Source organism: Quercus suber, unplaced genomic scaffold (genome assembly GCF_002906115.3).
Source record: "Quercus suber isolate HL8 unplaced genomic scaffold, Cork oak 2.0 scaffold_312, whole genome shotgun sequence".
NCBI lineage: Eukaryota > Viridiplantae > Streptophyta > Magnoliopsida > Fagales > Fagaceae > Quercus > Quercus suber.
This window is the reverse complement of record NW_027069768.1, coordinates 428,335-444,611: the sequence shown is the minus strand read 5'-3', so window position 1 is coordinate 444,611 and position 16,277 is coordinate 428,335. Positions and strand designations below refer to the sequence as shown.

At 35.7% G+C, this 16,277-nt stretch overlaps 1 pseudogene; it reads left to right on the top strand.

Annotated features, from left to right (window-relative positions):
* The first annotated feature begins 3,302 nt into the window (after positions 1-3,302).
* On the top strand, positions 3,303-11,246 carry LOC112039316 (monooxygenase 2-like; annotated as a pseudogene).
* The last annotated feature ends 5,031 nt before the right edge of the window (positions 11,247-16,277 follow it).

The following is a 16,277-nucleotide window of genomic DNA, read 5'->3' as shown; positions in this document are numbered from 1 at the left end:
AGAAAACTCACCCTCCTCAGCTGGTTCTTCAGGAGCAATCATAACCAGTGCAGCCTCAGATCGAGCAGTCTCAGCCTCCTTAGGAGCAACTTCAGTCTCGGAGCTAGAGGGGGCAAACTCTCGGATGGCAGGAGGGAAGTATATACTCTCCACCTTCCACAGATTTGATGAAGCCTCAACCCCAGCTTGTTTGAGGGCTTCATTTCAAGATTGGGAACAGTAGAGCCTGTATACCCCAATTACTTGAACCTTGAGAGTGGCCTCGGTCTCGGCCACTCCCAAGGTAAAAGCTTCCTCCTCGGCTTTCTCCTTAGAGGTCTCAACCTCTATCTTGGCGAACTCAGCCTCTTCCTTAGCCCTCAAGGCTTCATCCCTGGCCCACTCCGTGACATTTTTGGCCCCCTCTGCCTCAGCCAACTTCTTCTTCAGATCAGCGATTTGCTCCTTGGCAATCTTTAATTAACCCTCAATTTCGAGCAGGCGCCTCGTTTGGTCCTCGGCCTGTTTCTGAGCGCCAGCTAGGCTTGCTTCAGCGCTATCCCTGGCCCTTGTCATCTCCTTCAGATCCTCCCTTGCTTTCAAGAGATCAGCCTCGGAGTTTTTAAGGGTTCGGGTGGCATTCAGGCGCTTTTCGCGCTCCAAATCCAGGGCCCTGCCCTTCCAACCTATAAGTGGCTTGGATAGCCTACCAATTGAAATAAACACACGATAAGTTGGAAACCAAAGAACAAAAATTAACGAAGTCACAAGTGCTAGAAGTCTTACCATGCCTAAGTACCTCTTGAGGTTGAGGACGACCTCCTGCCTCCTCAAGTCCCCCAACTCGGCCATATCGGTAGGGAGTAGCAAGGACCTCTCCAACACATCGGCCACGTAGGTGCCCTCGCCCCCTCGGAAGTTGAGGGAGGCGTTGTCCTTCAAAGGTTCCCCATGGAGCATCGGGGCAGGGAGCCAGGCCTAGGGCTCGGACTGCGTGGCGACCTCTTTTTCTTGGCCTCGATTGCCCAGTTTTCAATTGCTTTGAAGCTCGTCGGGCTTCATCTTCCTCCTGAGAGGAGCGAGATCTCCCCCCATCCATTGGCTCTTTGCCTTTGGAAGCCCCCTTCTTTTTGGATCGACGGGCTCAGGCCGAGGAGGCAGGGTCGGCTGGGTGGAAGATGACCTGGTCTACACAGGCTAAGGCTTAGGTGGAGGAGAAGGAAGCTTGGATTGTGGTTTCCCCAGTGCGTCCCTCCCCGGTTGGCCCTCGATTAGGTCAAGCAAATTGGTTTAGGGTTTTCTCTTAAAGCCCATCTCGACCTGAGAATCAATCCCTACTGATGAGAGATTCGCTTCAGTCAAATTAGGATCGCCCAAGTCACTAGAGGGATCCTCGGATGGATAGACTTGGTCGATGAACGGTAGACCCTTAATACAACTGGATTAACCTAGTTAATTAGCCAAGTGATTAACTTAGTCAAATTATGCAAATCTAGGTTATCACAATCAAACAATCATATCAAGTATATAGCAGCAAAAAAGTAAATAACACAATAATATGATGACCCAGGAAACTACACGGTAAAAACCTGGGGAGGATTTGACCTAGTTATTCTCAAGGTAAACTTGAATCCACTATCTTGAAAGAATCGAAGTTCATACAATAAGACTTACAAGCCCCCATGCTCGACTTTTTATTGCTACCCACCAGTAGAACTTACTGACACGACCATGTGCAAGCTCCGAGACCACGGACTCCTTCTTTCTTGGATTCTCTAGCAAGTACAAGCACACCCGTTTGTGTATCTTTAAGTTCCAATGACAGCAACTGAATTGATTATCAAGGTGTAGATAACATCTCCTCCTTGAAAACCCTAAGCTTTGTGTAAAGGAAAGCTCCTCTAAATCTCACAAGAGATTTACACAAAACAGCAATATGAGAAACCTCTAAAATGTGGCCAGGGTTTGCCTTATATACCTTGGCAAAACATAAAACCCTAAAACGTTTTAAAATAGGCTAGGGCTAAGTTGGAAATCTGCAGAAAAAAAAAACATTCTGCCCCAGGTTCGATCGATCGAGCCTAAGCTTCCATTGATCGAGCCAAGCCGAAAGTCACTAATACTTTCTGCAACCACTCGATTCCAACTTTACATAAATGCACAACTTTGAGCAAGTCTAAACACGACTAAATAAACCTGTTTTGATCATGGTTTGCCAACAATACAAATTAGAGTTCTAAATACATTAAATCCTAAATCTTTAGAACCTAACAGTTGAAAACACCAAATTCGTCCTCAGACAGACCCAAATCAGCAACTTTTTCTTCTCTTTCTACTCTTCCTCCCTTAGCCTTTGTAGCCTGATGGGATGAAGAAGGGCCTGCCAACAGAACGCCTTCTGGGATAGGAGATCCTTCAGGAAGCGAGAACCTATGCTCTGCTACAGTGATTCTGTGAAGCCAAGGATCTTTGGCTCTAATCACGTACTTCGGAGCTGAGAACGATTTCTGGAAGGAATCGTACCCGAGAATCTTATGAGCGGCTCTGATTTGGTTGTCAGCTTCATTCATAAAGACCTCCGCCTTAAGGATGGTTTCTAAATCCTCCCGGTTGACCAAGTGAAGGTGTCGTTCAAAGGCGTGAGGATCTGCAAAAAGAAAGCACATTCATATTAGCAACTGAACAATGCAAACTGTGATAACATAAAAGATCAACCCTCTCTTACTCTGAATACCCCACCTGGTACCCCCTCCTCTGTCAGACAATGAAGGCAGTCGTGCCACTCCGCAGCCACGATGAGAAAGTACTTATTCAACCCCTTGCTGGACTTAGGGAGGCACTGAATAAGCCGAACCTTATCATCCCTCGTCTTCATATAATAGGACTTACCCTTTAGGTGTTGGAGGTTGTAGCACCAGTTTATATCGTGGTGGGTTAACCTCAACCCCATTTTCTTATTTAAAGCGTCTACACAACCCAGGATCCTAAACACGTGGGTGGCACACTGGGTGGGAGCTAATCGGAAATGCCTAAGGTAGTCCCTCATCACCGGCCTCATAGGGATTCTCATATCACCTTCTAGGAAGGCGATTATGGGAATCACTACTTCCCCCTCTTGCCTCCTAAAATGCCACTCCCCTTCTTCACAGTATCTTAAACCTACATTACGGGGTATCCTATAATCGGCGATGAACTTCTCCATTGCCTCTTCAGACTCAACCAACTTTTTAAACCTACCCATCCCTAGGAATGGCTAAAGGACTCAGGGAAGGATGAAAGAAAGAGAGAAAATGTGAATTAGAGGGAGAAGAAAACTTACAGAAATGAGGAAAAGCTCCTCGAACAGGCTTTTTATGTTGAAAAGAAATGTGAGTTTGGTTGGAGATTTGACCGAATTCAAGATATGTGCACAAGAACTCTTAAGTGTAAAAGTGAAGAGGCAAATCGATTCAAATGGGTATTTATACCTCCAATTAAAAAGAACCGTGCGGGTTTCCCGCCCATAAAGTTAAAGAAATCCCTACCATTAGCTTACCATCACACTGTTGAACGTGGGAAGCACAGAGCCGCCAGAATTTAATGAAGGTGCGCTCCGTATACTGAAGCACCAGGAACGTGCCTTGGATAGGTGAAGAGGCTCTAGCACTAACGAAGGACAAGACTTGACAAGCCATGACAAAGGCTCGAGGACATCAAAACCCTCCTCTTCGTCCGAGGAGCTGAACAGCAGGATTTTGAGGGGTTATTATGGGGTCAAAGAATTTAGCAACTCCAGCCTATTTTATACCAAGCCCAAGGCCCACGCCGAGGAGTAAAAAATGCCCGAGGACGATCGAAGAAAGTCCAAATTGCCAGGAGACATTGTCGAGGACAATCCTGTTCTCGGCCAACCGAGATCATAGAAAGGAAGAGCGGAACACCATCAAAGGCAGCCTCCCAAAGCATCCCAAGAAAAAGGACAAGTGCAATGGGTTAGCCATGGGAGCATGGTGGAGGAGCAACTTAAGGAGAAACTGTCACCTCTGCATTAAATGCCCACGATTAACGTCCTGGCTGCATTAATGAGGAAATGACCCCAGAACAGTGCTGCCTTGGTTGCTGCAACTCACAGGAGGTTTGGGAAAGTGGCTGATGGGACAAACACTCGAGTAGTGACCTGCATGATCAACAAATTGAGGGCCAAGATCAACTGGAAGGAAGTATATAATATAAGAAATCCTCCAGAAAAGGAGGTGGAGAATTAGAAACAGAGAAGACCGTGGCAATTTACATCATCTTCGAAGCCTTAGGAACCAAGCATTGAAGAAACAATAAGACCAACCAACTCCTCAAGTGAAGGCCGAGGATAGAATATTACACTTTAATCCACGTCCTTGTTATTCAATCCATTCATAACCATGTCTAGCTGTTGTAACCCTTACTAAGGCCTAGTTCTTAAACTCATTCTCTATAAATTTATTATATTGGGCTAGTTGGGCTTAAGTCCACTCATCCCATAGTATAAGTGCTCAAACCCAGTCCCTACAGTTGTAAAATAATAATAGTCATAATAATGAAAATAAAATTAAGTTAAAATATGGTATTCATCCAATTATTTTCGTTTGACTAATCTTTACTTTCTCTGAATAAGTGGTATTATAAAGTACTTCTAATACAACTATTAAGAGTACTTTCTCTACAAGAACTACTAATTTTTCCACCCAAAAGAATTAAAAAATAAATAAAATTTAGTAAAGTCTCATAGTTTAACATTTAAATGGATCACTAAAAAAAAAAAAAATCAAATTCTAACTTGCAAAACAACTAATTATTAACCCAAATCAAATCAAACCAATGAGATAAAAAAAAAAAAAAAAAAAAAAAAAAAAAGATAAAAAAAAAAAAAAGAACTTGTGATCAAGAATTAGAATACCAAAATACCTAAATATGCATAAAAGTCTACACAAATTTATCAAAAAGAGAAAAAAAATGTGATGTGACAATTAAATCAACAATAACAAAAATAACCATTAGTGGAAAAAAAATAAGTGGTTGAAACAATAAAAAATCCACCAAAAGAAAAACAAAATTGGAGAGAGAGAGAGAGAGAGAGAGAGAGTATTGACCTCTTTTGTTGTGGACAACTTGAGAGGATAGGGGAGGTTGGAAATGAAATAATAAGAAATTTATATAAAAATTAAGATGGAATAGGAATGGTGGAAGTAGATGAAAGGTTGAACAAAGTGAAACTGTAGAATTTAAGAAGATATAAATGAGAAAATTTAAAAATCTATTGAAGGAATCAAATAAATTTTTTTTTTAAACAATAATCGGAGGAGATGAAAGGTTGAATTAAGAAGACAATAGTTGAAGAAGATGAAAATTTGAACAAAGTAAAATTTGCAAAAAACAAAAAAATAATAAAGGATGCTAAAGATGTGGTAAAAAAAGAGTGTTGCAAACATTCTTTACATGCCACAAAAAATAAAAATAAAATGGCTATTTGTTATATTAGGAGTTAAAAAATGGGAATAGGTCTTTAATAATATAATAGATCATAATTAATTTCACTCACCAAATAGAAATATAACAAATTTTTCAGCAGAGTAAATCTTAAAATTTTCTCTCCTTTTGTTGTATTTTTTTTTTTTTTTTTTGGGTCACTTAAAATACAAGAGAAAGTCAAGTATCTTTGCAATATTTTTGCAAAATTAGAAGTAGAAGGAAGCAAAAGAAATACTATGGAAGCTATCAAAAATAAAAATACACCATCACCAAATTCACAATAATATGGAGGAAAAAATAAATAAATAAATTTAAACCGTGAAAATTATATTTAATTAAACAAAAGATACACATAACATGCATTAACATGCATGAAGGCACAGTAGATGGTTCACCCTAAATAATGTGAAAATTTTGGTGGAATTTAGTTAAGAATAATTCAAAAGTATATATTGTAATTGAAGGAATTTTACCTTAAGAAGATTGATATAAGTTTCTTTGTAAACAATGGCATTTGTGTAGCCTTGCTCTCTAGAAAAGCATGTACATTTCATTTAGGGTGTCATACCCGCATCGTATTATAATTCTTCAAAAATTGTTCATGTAGTTCCTGTAGCCATATTTATGATTCCAAGCTTGCTCTTCTCCACCTTTGCAATCTATTTGCATATAAAGATGCTCTATTTGTACTTGGGAGTTGCTTTGGTTGTATTGGCAACTCATCAGTCATCACCATAAGAGGCAAAATTTAATAGTAATTTATCTTTAGATATATGGATCATACATCATTTGGAGTCCTTCCTCACAAATGAAAAGATATAAACCTTTGTAACCGAAAAATGGGTAAAGAGTACAATGATTAGGGCAATTTAAGGATTAGTTTGTGGCTTAGTACCCACTGAAGGGGGAAAAAATTAATGTTACTATAGGAAAATAGATTTAATGTAGGAGAGATTTGAGGAAGCCATTTTGCATTTAATTATTGATGTCGTTATTTTTATAATCTTACCGCTAGCCCATCAATTTAATGATAATGGAATATTAAACATTTAAATTAAAATGGATAATATGTAGACGCAAATTTATATGTAAAGTTAAAACTGCTTAAGATGAATGTGTAAAGTCAATAATTTATTTATATAATTTTTGTAAAAGAAATTAGGAATTAAAAAGAAAAAGAAAAATAAAGATGATTTGGCCAATGATGTGGCGAATGAGGTGGCACAATAAGAGCGTAACAACAATAAATACTACTCTTCAACTTTTATATATATATATATATATATAGAGAGAGAGAGAGAGAGAGAGAGAGAGAGATATAGATGCTGATAATTTTCTTTTGATATTATAATTCATAATTGAGACTTTTTAAGCAAATTGCCTGAATAATTACTGACTGATGTGCAGTGGAGACCTTGAACTTCGTTGTGTGAATAGGAATGTGTTGTTGGAAGCCCTTGCAAATGAGCTCCCAAGTGGCACCATTAGGTTCTCTTCCAAGGTAGTTTCTATGGAGGAATCAGGCTTCTATAAGCTTGTGCATCTTGCTGATGGAACTATTATCAAGGCTAAGTATAATTTGGTGCAATAAATAAAGAATATTGAGAGTTGAAGGATTCATAAGAGCATTATCTTTTAGGCTTATGCATCAGGTTATCCAAATGCAATTTAGAGAATAATGTAGCAAAAAAAAAAAAAAAAACACTAAAAACACTAAAAATAAACCTCCAACCCATTATGCACCGCTGTAAAAAACTTTACATGCTGCTACAATATTTTCTAAAAATAAAGGATATTGTATGTAGCCCACATGCATTTCTGTTTAAGCATTTTTTTATTATTATTCGATTTTGTCAATATCCTCTGCTCTCTAGGCTCTAGCGGAGGAAAGTTCTCCCTTCTTATCTTTTATCTCTAAAAAAATGTAGATTATTTTATTTTATATATGTAATGTAAAATAAAGATTGTGAGGTAGGGTATATTAATAAGTGATAATGTAAAATAAATAAAGTGATTTTTTTTAATGATGCAAAATGTATATTTTTTACATAAGCTAAAAAGACAGTCTAAATTACCTCAGTCCATTTAAATAGTACTGGTGCTGACTAAAGTGACTAGTAGTAAATACTAAATAATAGAAAATAAAGTGATATTGGTGGTAGATTTAGTAAGAATCAATAAGAACTTAACAACTTAATAAATGTGAAATTTAATTGTGAAAAATGTTGTAATAGTAACGTGGTTACATGGCTCTTAAAGCATGTTTATTAGAAAACGTTTTCTTAAGTAATTTGAGCAAACATCAGGATTTGTATTTTTGTCATGTATTGATTCTGAAAAAATAAAATAAAAAGGTATTTTGTCATGTACCGTATGTTTTTGTGCATAGAGGATAGAGCTATGCATCCTTTAGTGTAGGACCAGATTCAAATAGAAGGTTCGTTTAGAAACATGTAGCTGAAACTAAAAACTTTTTACTAAGGCTAGGTTTGGATTGAGATGAAAAGCAACAAAATGCGCGTCTGTATTTTTTCTGTGGTCCTGTGCACTGTTCACGGGACTCGCAAGTACGGATTTCAGCAAATTTTTCTTTAAAACTAGGTTTCACGGCATTATTTACACATTAAAAATTATTTGCTATAGTGTTTTTAGTTTTCAGTAATAAGCGGTATCAAACAGATCCTAAAGATACTATAAATAAAGCTAAAAGGTAACTGAATAATATAGTGAGATCCATGAATAATACCAAAAAATGTAATGAGACATATAAATAAAAGCAAAAATAAGCTAAATGGTAAAAAAAAAAAAAAAAAAAAAAAAGAGACTTTTTAAGTCAATGCCAATGCACACAGAGTTTCATAAGGATTATTGCTTGAGATTGAAAGTTTAAAAAAAATCATTTTTTTCTCAATCCTTGAATCATAATTTTTTAAAAAAAAATTTAACTTTTTTTTTTTTAACGTTTTTCACTTCTCACCCTATCAAAGGCAATTGCACGGCAGATCTAAATCCGTATATTAGACCCAATTAAGACGACGGGCTCCTTCGGTACAATTTCCCATTTAATTATTTTTGCTAAAACAACTTTCATACAATAATGTGTCCACTGTATCATAGTCTATTTTTGTAGTAATTGAATTATCAAATATATATGTATATATATATAATATATTTATCATTTAAACAAATTGTGAAATGTTTTTATTTCCAAGGTATAGCATTATCACAATTTTTGTTTTATTATATCTCGCAAAGAAAGACATGGAAGATGACCCAGCTAAAACTGAGAAATTTGCGATAAGCAATGTTAGGTTCTAAGACTTTAGGATCTAAATGTATTAGAGCTTCAATGTGTAATGTTGGCAAACCATGATCTGTAAGGTTGAATTTAATCAACCATCTAATTGCTTTATTTCCGTGACCAATTTGCTTGTAATTCAGCACTTAGTAACCCTGTATTTAGGTGGAAAATTGTAAAGAGTAGTGTGTGAGAAGATGTGAAGAAAAGCTCAAGAGTGTGCAAGAAAAATAGAGTCTCGCGACTAGGACTCGCGGGTGGTTCGCGACTAGCCAGCCGTGAAATGCAGTCACGTGAGAGGCACACTGGGAAGCTGAAGGGTCGCGCTAGCTGTCACGCTACAGGACAAAAGTTCCAGTCTGGCCAGGCCGTTACATCGCGACTTGATTTCGCACTTGGACAAGCCGCGAGTTCAAGTCGCCAACTTGCCCTGTTTGGCAAAAATTGACGTTTTGCATTCCCTTCTCACCTTACTATATATACACCCTTATACCCATCATTTTGTGAGAGCTTCCAAAGAGAATTTTGTGAGAGAAAACCTAGAGAAATACAAGATTGATTTATCCCCAATCTTCATCTAAAGAGACTCTACAAATTCCTCTACTCTCTTCCTCTCCATTGTCATACCCTTGAGAGGTCATTTACCAAACCTTGTCTCACCACACCCACGTCTGTGAGAAGGTCCATTTGGTGCTTTGGGAAGCAGTTTGGAAAGGAACCAATATACATTGGTTGATGCATAAGTCAAGTAGCGGAAATCCGGGAAGCTAGAGAAGAAATAGATTCGGCGTAACCTCGTGGAGCAAGAAGCTTGGAGGGCTTAGGTACTTGGGTAGATTAGGCTTGGAGGGTCTTCTACTGTTCATGTATCCCAACTACATTATTTAGTGGATTATTTGACCGCTTGGAGGGCGGCGGAGAGGTTTTACGCCGAGGACTTCGGTTTCCTCTTCGATAACACATCGTGTGTTGTCCGTGTGTTTGCATCTTCTTTCCCTTTACATTTGCCTTATATTTACTGCTGTGGATGTGTTTATATTTGGCTTAGATTGTTCTATCAATTCTGTTATAAGTTTGTTATCATATTCCGCACATAAATTGTTTGATATAAAGCTTGAATTGGTATTTGTGTTATTTGGGGTCTAAACGTTCAAAGGTGTTGTATACCCTTATTGAACTTTCATGATCAAAACTTAGAGTCTAGATGTAGGCTGCTCAAAGTGTGTTTATTTATAAAGCTGGAATCGAGTGTACTACAGGATTTATTAGACTAAATCTACAAGGCTCGATCGATCGAAAATTAGACTCGATTGTTTGAACCTCGTGCAGATTGTTTTTTCTACAGAATTTCCATCTTAGCCCAAGCCCATATGACGTGTAGGGTTTTATGTTTTGCTTTAAGTATAAAAGGAAAAACCCTAACCATGTTTAATAGGTTGTTGATATGTTGTGTGTGTGAATCTTCTGTGAGATCTAGAGGTGTTTACCTTCATACACACTTAGAGTTATCAAGATCAAGATTGATGTCGAGAACTTGGTGGTCTCTTCATTTGTTGTTTCAAGAGCTTAAAGAAAAATACAAGTGGGAGTACTTGTGGTTGCTATGGATCAAGGAAAGAAGTTGTCCATGGACTCGAAACTGTCACGTGGTCGTTGTAGTAAGTTTTCTACTCGAGATAGCAATAGGATGTTAGTGATCTAAGTCTTATTGTAAAACTTCAATTATTACATAATGGATCTATTTTATCTTAAGGATAGTTAAGTTAAATCCTCTCTAGGTTTTTTACCGGTTTGGTTTTCCTGAATTATCATACCGCTGTGTTCTTTATATTTCCGCATTATTTACGTGATATGATTTACTTGTGTTAACTTAGATCTGAATAATTTATCTAAGTAATTACTTGGTTAAACAACTAGGTTATACAACTTGTGTTTTATGGGGTCTAAAAACGTACAAGCAAGTTAGAAAATGTACCTGATGAAATAAAGGCCATTGTTGAAAACATTGAACTGGATTATATTATGTTATCCCTATTAAGGTATGGACATCCCTAGGACCTTGTTTGGAGAAAAACCAGCAAAGGCAATGTTTGTGTGCTTGGTGATGCATTCCACCCCATGACCCCAAACATTGGCCAAGGTGCTTGTTCTGCCTTAGAAGATGGAATTGTTTTGGCAAGGTGCCTTGCTAGGGCTTTACTCACGAAAGAACAAAGTGGGGAATCAAAAGAGAAAGTTGATAGTGAAAGCGAGCAATTTAAGAAAATTGAGATGCGGTTGAAAAACTATGCCAAAGAGAGGAGATGGAGAAGAATTGTGCTCATAACTACAACTTATGTAGTTGGTTTTTTTCTAGTAGGGTGATGGGAAATTAACCACCTTCTTAAGGGACAAATTATTGGCTGCATTCTTGTCTGAGTTACTTTTGAAGAGGATTGATTTTTGGAAAGTTGTGAGAAGCACATGCTGGAAGCTGAAGAACTGATGTTACACTGGTTTTCGCGAGTCACTTTATGACTCGGCCAAGTCACAAGTAACCCACGAAACTCTCTGCCTAGAACTTTTTAAAGAGTGCTTTTCTCATTTCTTTACCAACACTCTATAAACCCACATTACCTAGGAAATTGTAAAGAGACTTTTAGAGAGAAAACCCTAGCAAAACACTTAAGAGTTAGAAATTGTAAACCCACAATCATCTACACATTTTCTCCTAGTTTTCCTCTTCTCCTACCTCTCCTATTACATATCCTTGAGAAGTTCTTAAACCAAACACTTACCTTACCCAATTTGAGTGTTGAGAGAAGTTTTGGTGCATTTAGGAAGCATTGGAAGAAGCCATTGATTGGTGGATTCAATTTGGAGCTAATTGCAGGATTCGAATAACTAGTGAAGACATGGCTCGATGGAGTCCGTTGGTAGCTGGAACTTGTAGGGTTCAAGTACATTAGGTAGATTAGGCTTGGAGGGTTTTTTTGATATCCTTGTACTCTAACTTTATTCACTAGTGGTCGATTCGGCTTGGAGGGCCGCAGAGAGGTTTTTTGCCAAGTACTTCAGTTTCCTCTTCAATAACACGTTTCAATGTTATCTTGTGTTTGCATCTCTCTTCCCTTACTCTTTAAACTTTACAAGCAATAGTGTTTTCACACTATTTGTGCTTTCAATTTTGATTGTGGGAAGCTTTGCATTTCTTGAATGTAGTCATATGCATATGCTTTGTATTATTGTTGGTATTTTTCACTTTAACAATTGTCAGTTAGTATAAATTGAGAAAGCTTCGCAATGTTCAAGCTTGTTTGATAGTCATTTAAAAAAAAAAAAAAAAAGGTTTTCTGTATTTAAGTATTAAAGTTGTTATGGGATTACGTGTGATAATTGAATCATGAACGGAAGCATAAAAGAGAGAGCGCACAAAAATGTTTACGTTGTTCGACCTAACGCCTTACATCCACAATGAGAAAAACCATTGACGGCTACATATTATATTAAGCATTTGTATTACAATTAACTCAATATAGAATTTATATACTTGAAAATATTTAACTAACTTTAGGCTAACTATAGATGAAACTAAAGTTAATACGCATGTTCTACAAGTACATGAGCTTACAATTGGTTTGGGCTACTTAAGCCATAATATGTCTAACACCCTCCCTCAAACATAAGGTGAAAGCTTAAAATTTTGGGAGAATCAGTAAGTTCTCATGGTATTAGAGCAAGATGTCCCGAGATCAGTCTCCTATGTCCACCTTACCTCCCATTTCAATTTCTACATATTAGGCCCCTATTCAAGGGCAGTTCAGGCGACCCACACGTGAAGGGGAAGTGTTAAATTAAATGATTACATTTATAATTTCCTAATAGCTTAAGTTTTTCAAAGAATCGGTAATTTAACATTAAAAAAAAAAATGGTGAATCCCACTCTTTGGTTTTTTTTTTTTTTGGTACTTGTTTTCACAAAATAGTTTTTAGAAAACTATTCTAAAAAATTATTGAGCAAAACGGTTTTATTATAATGATCTCTCTCTTTTTCTCTCCCTACTTCCTTATTGTGGCTTAAGAGTTAAGATAGAGCGTAGTTGGAAGGCTAATTGGCGGGCCTGTTTGTGATAAGCTCATGAGTGTGAAGTTTAATTTAAGTATATATAATATTATATATTTATATCTATACATGTACAAAAAACATACTCATGTAAACTTGATATTGCATTGTCTATGTTTGTAAACATTTTATAAGACATCAAATTATTATTTATAATTTTCTAATAAATAGTCCATTTCTTAGTTATTAACTCAAATAATAAGTTCATAATCAAAAAATATTATATTAATTAACTCAAATAATATTATTTCAACAATAATTTAGTTATTAACTATTAGTATGGATTTGAGAAGGGCTAACAAATTTTAATTGTGGTACTTACTATACATGAAAAAATAAAATATTAATCAAGTAGCTCATAAACAAGCTCAAACTTGTTAAAAAAAAATTAAAAATGAGCTAGTGTTCAAAATAAAAATAAATGAACAATTTTTAAATTTTAATACTTGACTCGGCTAAACTTATTCACAACCTTACTTTGTTTGGTTTAGAGAATAAAAAAAATATTTTTGTATTTTCTATTATTGTATATCTAGTAGAGAAGATAGAAAAGTAAAAAGATAAAGAGTTTATTATTATTATTATTATTATTATTATTATGCACTTATATTAAAAGTAAAAGGATGAAAAAGTGGAAGTAATTTTGATATTTCATTTCCTTAAGTTTTCTTTCTGTATTCTTTCTCTAATTTGGGGAGAGAGAAAAAATTTTGTAGGCCCGAAGAGATAAACTCCATTGACCCATGAAAAAGTGAAAGTAATTTTGTAGGCCCGAAGAAATAAACTCGCCCTTACTTACAGTTCTACACACAGCCACCTTGAAAATTCAAGACAAAGTGACATTAACAAAACCTTACCAGTTGGAGCGAATGCTTCAAATCCTAAAAAGAATATTACTCTTGGTTCTTGAAGTATATATGTATTAACCATCAACATTATATATATATATATATATAACCATCAATGTTATCATTATATTTTCAATAAAAAGGTATATATATGTGTGTGTATTAAGTTGTTAACCATCAAAATAACCCATAATCTTGGCATCGTCATTAGAAAGTGTATTAGTGTAGGCTGTAGAGCTTCTTTCTTTTCTCAATAGAAAAGAGTGTAAACTCTAAACCCAAATTCGACTAACTATTTTGATAGAATCATATAACACACTAATCAATTTATACTGACTTAGTTTAAAAGAGTCCTATCATACTACTACTACATTTTTTTTTTTTTTAATTTGAGTCTATCAGGATTTGGGAATTTGAGTCCTATCACCCATCAGGATTTAGTGTATGTGTAAGTATTTGTTCAATTTATACGGTTAAAAGAGTCTTATACTATTAGTGATGGTTACAGTCTATCACTAATTCTTTTCCTAAATTTGAGTCCTATTATGGTGAAATTCGAGTCATTTGGTGTATGTGACAATGTGTAAGTATTTGTTTTCTAATTATTAAGGATTAATAATCTTCCTCTCAGTTTGATTGAAGAGAGTCCTTATTTTGTTAAACAAGCTTTTTTTCATGATATAATTTATTTTTCTCGTGTTTAATGAAGTTTCTAGTATTTCCATAAATAATAATAATAATAATAATCTTCTCAAAAATAATAATAATAATAATAATAATTTTGGTCTTATCTATTTTTTTCCCACCCATCCACAGACTCGTTGGTTAAAAAGAGATATACCCAATATCTCTCCCGCTTATCCAAACCGAAAACGAAACTGACTAGGATTAAAATTACAACCTCAAAAGAAAATATGAACTCTGTTACGTTGCTGGACGGTTTGGTTTAGTTTGTTTGGTATGCATTTGTGAGTTTAAACTAGTGTGTAAAAAGCAAAATATGGTGATATATATATATATATATATATAGTTTGATAGTTGGGAGAGGAAAATTTAAACTTTAAACGTAAATTTAATCACTATGTCGTGCTCTACCTTAATAAAAAATAATTTATTGGTATATTTATATGCACATGGTTTTATTTTCAAAAGTAATTTATGCTTGTTGTAATTTATTAAAATTTAGTTGGTTACGAAAATGGGCAACTAGTATTAAGCAACGTGCTATTATCAATAAATTTTCATTGATGTAAGCTTTGTAATTTTAGGAGAATTTGGATTTTTTTTGTTTTTTATTTTTAAATAGGTAGATAGTGGAGTAGAATTTAAAAAGAGATGAAATTCGAATCCTTGACATGAGACATCATAAAAGATGCCATTTATTTTACATACGTTGAATTATGATAGCTATCATAGTTAAACATATGTAAAATAAATAAATAAATAAATTTTAAAAAGGGTTAGAGCTTTGTGAAGTTATGTATTGCTCAATATGAGAAAGTTACCAACAAATCTAGGTTTGGTGGGCTTGGTTTCCGGTAATGGATTTGTTCCAGGTTTGTGCTGTACAGGATGAGAGAAGTTTAAGAGCCTGTGAATGACTGAGTTTTTTTTTTTTTTTTTTTGAGGGAATGAATTGTTTTATGTTTTTTTAGTGGATTGTTAAGATGACATAATATATATATATATATATATATATATATTTGAGGGGAAAGATGACATAATATTAGCCATTTAATTTAAATAAAATGTGAGGTTTTAAAAAAAATTATAATATACTAATATAGAGTACCTAAAGAATTTTTGAGAATCTTTTTTTTTTTTTTTTGAGAAAATTTTTTAGAGAATCTTGATGTGATTAAGATATCTTAATTTTAAAAAATGATAGAGATACTATTACTGTAGGGGAAAAGGGGGCCAAGCCCAAGTTAATGGGCCGAATGCCCACGAGAGGACTGTTTCACATCCGAAAAGAGGAATGCGGAAAAGACAAGGCCCAGTTAGGAATGGAATCCTCTTGATGAAGGATCATCGCTGTCCGAGGAGGATATCTCCAGTCCGAGGAGGACATCTCCTGTCCGAGGAAGATGTTTTGCTCTGATATGATATCGGAGACTAATTGAGTAGGGAAAAAGTCCGAATGACTGTCCGAGGACTCCACCTGATCAAGATAAGCTCAAAGCATATTCAGAAACGATAAGGATGGGGAAATATCTGAGGGAAAGGTTGCTGCCACCATATTCAATGCATTGCAACAGCTTTTCTGGCCGCATTTATGTGGAGAAGACCTCTGAATAGTGCATCCTAACCTACTGCCACTCACACAGAGATGAAAAGAAGCTGCCTGACGTGACAGGTACTTGAGCAAGTTCATGGATGGGGAGCACGTGGACGATGGAAATGAGGGTAAGAGTGACTATATAATAGAGGGGAGCACCTGTCAATTAGACCCCGAAAGAAGGAGGAGAAAAAAAGAGAGAGAAGGAAAACAGGAGAGTGATTAAAACTATCAATGTATACAAACTGATCAATGCACTGTTGAAATGGTTATGATCCATTGTTATTA